At 41.4% G+C, this 7,773-nt stretch overlaps 1 long non-coding RNA gene across 1 annotated transcript; it reads right to left on the reverse strand.

Moving 5' to 3' along the window:
• Window positions 1-869: 869 nt before the first annotated feature.
• On the reverse strand, window positions 870-7,370 carry LOC142181645 (uncharacterized). The gene is made up of 2 exons (XR_012710499.1): window positions 5,065-7,370; window positions 870-4,174 (listed from the first exon to the last, which is right to left on the reverse strand). It is a non-coding gene; the product is annotated as an uncharacterized LOC142181645 (long non-coding RNA).
• Between the last annotated feature and the right edge of the window lie 403 nt (window positions 7,371-7,773).

The following is a 7,773-nucleotide window of genomic DNA, read 5'->3' on the forward strand; positions in this document are numbered from 1 at the left end:
TGAATACGTTAGCCACTGTTTAGCCAATTCAAGCTTTAAACAAAGCAAATTTTCCATTTCTTATGAACAAACACAACCAGAACGGCGAGATTCCACAAGAAAACATTTTCCAACAAAAAGAAAAACTCAACGAAGATTATTGGAAGTTTAACAACGTACAAATTTTATGGTTCTAAAGGAATACGGTGCAATCTCCTCCGGGAATATTATACGGAGTTTTTCTTACTCCAGGTATGTTAAGGCTATTCCTTCTTTCTTTTGACATGATCCATACAATACGAACAAAGCGTGCAAATGCACAAATTCCATGAATGACTCTATTCATAGAAGTATTAAAGATATCTATGTTCTTGAATTTCCTGTATCATAATATTTTATCATATGTTCATGGGTCTCAGAAAAATACAAAAGTTGAAAAGAGTTTACTTTATGATATTACTCAAAGGCAAAATGGTCTTATGAGATTCCAAAAGATTTTATTAACGTACTTTTCATGCATTGCATTCATGTGCATTGACCCATGACCAGATGGCGTTATATACGCGTATATATGTAAATATATGTATATGGGATATGGGAAAAGGTTACGGTGTTATATACGCACCACCACCTGATCAGCTAGTATATGATGATGATGTTGCCCACAGTGGCATTAATATGATTCAAACGGCATTATACACTCGTATATATGTATGTATATATATGTATATGGTATATGGGAAAGGTTATGGCGTTATATACGCACCACCACCTGATCAGCTGGTATATGATGATGATTTTGCCCACAGTGGCCGATATGATATGATGGGATGCCCTCAGAGGCTGATGATGTTATGAAACATGTACATATGCACGACATGACACTCATATGCATATGCATGACACTAAAAGTAATTTATGATTTACAAAAGTTATTCAGACTTACAAGTTGAGTCATGTACTCTATATGTCTTCCATGTCTCTTATGTATTTATTTATGTGCCTTACATACTCAGTACAATATTCGTACTGATGTCCCTTTTGCCTGGGGACGCTGTGTTTCATGCCCGCAAGTCCTGATAGACAGGTCGAGATCCCTCCATGTAGGCTATCAGCTTAGCGAAAGATGTTCGTGCGCTCCATTTGCTTCGGAGTTGCTTGTTTGGTTAGTATGAGTTAGACGTATATTGTTTGGTATGGCAGGACTCTGTCTCGACCTTTATGATATTTATGTATTCTTAGAGGCTTGTAGACATATGTTGTGTACGTGAAAGATTGTACGGCCTTGTCGACCTATGTTTTGAGTTTATAAATGATTATTTTGGCCTATTAGGCCTGTATCTCACGTGTGTATGATAATGTAATAAGAAAGATACGTTACGTTGGTACTCGGTTGAGTAAGGTACCGGGTGCCCGTCACGGCCCATCGATTTGGGTCGTGACAGCGGAGTCTATCCTGAATCACCTTAACCTTCTCTGAAGCATCCTGAACCAAGTTTGTGCCCAATAATCTAGCCTCACCCGGCTAAAACCAACCCATCGGGGATCTACACTGCCTACCATATAAAGCCTCATACAGTGCCATCTGAATACTAGACTAATAGCTGTTGTTGTAGGCAAATTTCGCCAATGGCAAAAACTGATCCCAAGACTCTCCAAACTCAATCACACACGCACGGAGCTTATCCTCAAGAATCTGAATAGTGCACTCAGACTGTCTATTCGTCTAAGGATGAAATGTTGTACTCAACTCCACCCGAGTACCCAACTCATGTTGTACGGTCCTCTAGAACCGTGATGTGAACTGAGTACCTCTATCTAAAATTATGGAAACTGGAATACCATGCAGACGAACAATCTCTTGGATATAAATCTCCACTAGACGCTCCGAAGAATAGGTAGTACATACAGGAATGAAATGCGCGGATTTGGTCAGCCGATCCACAATCACCCAAATGGCATCGAACTTCCTCAAAGTCCGTGGGAGCCCAACTACAAAGTCCATGGTGATCCGCTCCCACTTCCACTCCGGAATCTCTATCTGCTGAAACAACCCACCCAGTCTCTTGTGCACATACTTCACCTGCTGACAATTGAGGCACCGAGCTACAAACCCAACTGTATCTTTCTTCATCCGCCTCCACCAATAGTACTGCCTCAAATTCTGGTACATCTTCGCGGCAACCGGATGAATGGAATACCGCGAACTATGGACCTCCTCTAGAATCAACTCTCGAAGCCTATCAACATTGGGTACACAAATCCGACCATGTATCCTCAATACCCCGTCATCACCAATAGTCACATCTCTGGCATCTCCATGCTGAACCTTGTCCTTGAGGACAAGCAAATGAGGGTCATCAAACTGACGCTCCCTGATACGATCAAATAATGAAGACCGAGAAACCACGCAAGCTAGAACCCGACTGGGCTCCGAAAGATCCAATCTCACAAACTGGCTGGCTAACGCCTGAACATCCATCACCATAGGCCTCTCCGATGCTGGTAAATAAGCCAAACTCCCCAAACTCTCCACCCGGTGACTCAAAGCATAGGCCACCACATTGGCCTTGCCTGGGTGATACAAAATAGTGATATCATAGTCATTCAGCAACTCTAACCACCTCCTCTGGCGCAAATTTAGATCTTTTTGCTTGAACAGGTGCTACAACCTCGAATGATCAGTATAAATCTCACAAGGAACACTGTACAAGTAATGACGGTAGATCTTCAGGGCATGAAAAATTGTAGCTAACTCGAGATCATGTACAAGATAATTCTTCTTATGTACCTTCAACTATTTGTACGCGTTGGCAATCACCCTTCCTTCCTGCATCAAAACTGCTCCAAGGCCAATCCTTGAGGCATCACAATAGACAGTATAAGACCTCAAACCTATAGGCAATATCAAAACTGGGGTTGTAGTCAAGGATGTCTTGGGCTTCTGAAAGCTTGCCTCATACTCTTCCATCCACTAGAACGGAGCACCCTTCTGGGTCAGTCTAGTCATAGGGGCTACAATCGATGAAAACTCCTCAATAAAACGACGGTAATAACCCACCAAGCCAAGAAAACTGTGGATCTCTGTTGTTGAAGATGGTCTGGTCCAACTCTGCACTGCTTCCACTTTCTTCGAATCCACCTGAATACCCTCACTCGATACCACGTGGCCTAAGAATGCCACGGAATCCAACCAAAACTCACATTTCGAGAATTTAGCATATAACTTCTTTTCCCTCAGAGTCTGGAGCACTGTCCTCAGGTGCTGCTCATGATCTTCCTGACTCTGGGAATACAGCAGAATATCATCAATAAAGACAATGACGAACGAGTCAAGATATGGCCGGAACAAACTGTGCATCAAATACATAAAGGTTGTTGGGCCATTGGTCAGCCTAAATGACATAACAAGGAAGTCGTAATGACCATACCGAGTCCTTCTTCGGAATATATGGCTCCCGAATCTTCAACTGATGGTAACCTGAGCACAAGTCAATCTTAGAAAACACCTGTGTGCCCTGAAGCTGGCCAAATAGATCATCAATACGAGGCAAAGGATAAGGTTCTTCACTGTAACTTTGTTAAACTGGCGATAATCAATACACATACGCATAGAACCATCTTTTTTCTTCACAAACAAGACAGGAGCACCCCAAGGTGATACAGTGGGGCCAAATAAAACCCTTATCAAGAACTTACTATAAATGATCCTTCAACTCCTTCAACTCAGGAGGAGCCATACGATACGGAGGAATAGAAATGGGTTGAGATCCTGGCAACAGATCAATGCCAAAATCAATATCTCTATCGGGCGGCATGCCTAGAAGATCAGCTGGAAACACATCAGGAAAATCCCGTACTACTGGGACTGAATCGACTGTAGGGGTATCAACAATAACATCCTTCACATTAGCTAGATACGCATCACACCCCTTCTCAACCATTCGTTGAGCTTTATGGAAAGAAATAACTCTTCTGGGAGTGCGATCTAAAACCCCATGAATCACAAGCTAAGAGATACATAAGAAGCTCTAACTCCAGAAATGTCTAACCAAAAGGGAAGTACTAAAGGGTTGTACTATTACAGAAAGATAGAAAGGGACTCCTCGGTCTGCGAACAAGGAAGATATTCCTCGAAGTCTCTACAGAAGCGCCTCGCCTCAAGGATGATAAGACTGAGTGGAAGTACCTGGATCTGCACATGAAAAACATGCGTAGAAAGGGCATGAATACACCACAGCGGTACTCAGTAAGTGCCAAGCCTAACCTCGGTCGGGTAGTGACGAGGAAAGTCAGGGCCCTACTGAGGTTAAATGAAATACAAGGTATAACAGTGTAAAAATAAGACAGTATAATGAGTGCAACAGTAAGGAGTAACACAGAATAGAAAAAACAGCAACAACTACTACAGAGGCAAGGTAAACACATAGAGAAATACAGTTCAACAAAGAAATAACAACTGGGGATCTCCCAGTATACCGTCTTGTAGTCCCTAATATAAATATCCATTGGATCTCCCGGGATACCGTCCCGTAGTCCAACTCATAATGCAAGGGGATCTCCCGGAATACCGATCCGTAGTCATAAATGTAAATACTCAGTACATGGGGAATCTACCGGGTGCAGTCCCGTAGTTCCAATGTAAATGTGTAGGGGGGTCTCCCAGAATACCATTCCTTAGTCCCAAAGTAAACATACAGGGGAATTTCCGGGGACACCGTCCCGTAGTCCCAAAGGAAACACACAGCAACAACAACAAGAATACATAGTTCTGTTCAAACTCCATACCAAGGTAAAACAGGTATTTGTAGCGTAGCATGCTGCACGTAATCCAAATAAGGCAGTTTGAGCAAGTAAAGCAATTTAAGTCAATTAGACATGCTTCCCTACGCTAACAACAAGCTTAAATTGCAAGTAGTATAAACAGGAAAAAAGAAACACAATTAAAATTACCTAAAGAAAAATCAGATTTTCAACAATTAGCACAAGTACGCACTCGTCACCTCACATACAAGGCTTTTCAAATATCAATAATACCAAATCCTAAGGGGGATTCCCCCACACAAGGTTAGACAAGCCATTTACCTCGAACTGGCTCAAAATCAACCTGAAACCACGTTCTTGCCGAACTCGACTCCAAATGGCCCAAACCTATTCAATTCAATTGCATAATATAAATAACACTTCAAGTAACTGATTCTACAAACAAATTCTAAGCTAATAAATTAGGTAAAATGACCAAAACACCCCTCGGGCCCACGTCTCGGAATCGGGTAAAATTTATATTTTCATAATCCTCATACTCTCACGAGTCTAACCATACAAAAATTATCCAAATCCAATGTCAAATCCCCAATCAAAACTCAAATTATTGGTCTAAGAACTTTCCCCCAATTTTCATACAAATTCCGAAATTAAATGATGACTTCATGTTTAGATTAATAGGTTACAAGCAAAAAGGAGTTAACAATCGTTATCCAATTGATATCTCTAAACATCCCTCAAAACCTCACTCAAATGCGAGCTCCCAATCTCTAATTTTCATAATAATGGCTAAACCCTCGATTTTGAACTTAAACATTCTGCCCAGGTGCGTTCTTCTTCGCGAACGCAAGACAATGGTCGCGAACGCAATGCACTAAAGTTCCACCGGCCAGCCTCCCTCTTTGCGAACGTGACGCTTGAGCCAAGAACACGATGATCATTTCTCTTCTCCTACGCGAACGCGAGACTGCGTTCGCGAATGCGTAGGCACAAGGTCCCACAGCCTCGCGAATGCGGGAGCTCCTTCGCGAACGCGAAGCATTAATTCCTCACCAGCCCCAGCTCCATTTCGCGAATGCGAGACCCCACTCGCGAACGCGAAGAAGGAAACAAGAACTGACTGCTGCAACATTTTTCTGCAATTTCTAAGTTCCAAAAATGACCCGTTGAGCATTCGAAACACACCCGAGGCCCCCAAGAGCTCAACCAAACATGCCAACCAATCCTAAAACATTATTCAAACTTGTTCCAATCTTCAGAACGCTCAAAACAACATCAAAACACCAATTAAACAACGGATTCAAGCCTAAGAACTCCAAAACCTCTCAAATTACGCTTTCGATCAAAAAGTCTATCAAACCTCGTCAGAATGACCTGAAATTTTGCAAGCACGTCACATTCAATACTACGGAGCTACTCCAACTTCTGAAATCCCATTCCGACCCTGATATCAAAATCTCATTATCGAACTGGAAACTTCAAAAATTTGACTTTCGTCATTTCAAGCCTAAATAAGCTACGGACCTCCAAAATACAATACGAACATGCCCCTAAGCCCAAAATCACCCAACGGAGCTAACAGAACTGATGAAATTCCATTCTGAGGCCGTCTTCACACTACTTTGACTATGGTCCAAATTCTAAAGCTTAAGCTCTCATTTAGGGACTAAGTATCCCAAAACACTCTGAAACTCAAAACCAAACATCCCGACAAATCAAAATAGCAGAAACAAACATGAGGAAAGCAGTTAATAGGGGATTGAGGTGTAAATTCTTAAAGTGACCGGCCGGGTCATTACACAGCGCTTGACCGGAAAACCTTTAATGGGATGCCTCGTCGACAACCTCGCTACTCGCGAACTCTTTACTCAAACTTACACCTTCATGAGTTGCAGTATGAATTTGGAGTTCGATTTGAGCCTGTTACAGGGTGCTTTGTCTCTGACTGAATTAGTGAGGGGTAAATGAGGCTGTGGCAATTAGGTTTTAGTGTGTGAAGATGTGTTTATGCTGGTGGAAAATAAAGGGACAATGGTGACTTAATTAGACTATGCACAGAAGGTATTTGTAAAAATACCTAGCTAAAGAATAATAAAGGGGAAGATGCTGGTGGTTAGGTGATTCACATGCAGGAAAGGAGAAGAAGGACAGTAGTTATGGACCTTTCTTTATGGTGGTATCACTGGGGAAGAGGCAGTGAGATCTTACAGTTTTGAAGAGGAAAGTAAATTCTCTGGCTAGTTAAAGACGATGAGAAAGTAATTGCCAATGCTCTATAAATGTCTATTCTTATCTCTTTCTCTTTGTCTCTCTGTTCTTAATTCCGGTTGCTGCTCTCACTGGGTATGACTCCCATGGGTTTTGGGGCTGGTTTAAAGGCAATTTTCAGCTAATTTGGAGTTGAGTTTCGGAGCTTAGTTATGGTGTTATTTTTTACAGCTTTTCATGGTAAGTTGGAGGTGGTTTTTAGGGTGTTCATGGAAAACTTGAGACCTGATATTAATGGATGAAAATAAGGTGTTATCATGGAGGTTTCATGGTGGAGATAAGAAAAAAGAAGAAGGTGGAAGGCTGCTAATTTTTTGTGTCTACCATGACTTTTTTTTAACGTTTTGCTCTGTTTCCCTTCTCATTCTATTTTTCATTCCTCCTTTATGCTATTTCCCTATGTGTGAGTATGTGTGATATCTATATCCAGGTGTCTACCTTTGTGAGCAAGAAAAAAAAGATTTGAGGGAAAACCGTGTGGTCCCAAAATTCTCAAATGTGAGTGTGTGGAGCGTGATTTGCAATTGAAGTGAATTGTGAGATTGTGCAAAAGAGTTTGCTATCCCTTTTTGTCTTTTTGTGAGGGGCCCACATATAAAGAGTGGAAAGAATTTTTCTCTCATTAATTAATTTCCCTCCTTTTCCTTTTGATATAGGAAAGAGACATAAATGCGACTTCAAAACAATTTCCTTCCTTTCTTCTCTTTTCTCATTCTTTCTTTTTGTGTTTTTGTTTTTTTTTCTTTTATTCTAAAGATGAAT

This window comes from Nicotiana tabacum, chromosome 6 (genome assembly GCF_000715075.1).
Source record: "Nicotiana tabacum cultivar K326 chromosome 6, ASM71507v2, whole genome shotgun sequence".
NCBI classification, from domain to species: Eukaryota; Viridiplantae; Streptophyta; class Magnoliopsida; order Solanales; family Solanaceae; genus Nicotiana; species Nicotiana tabacum.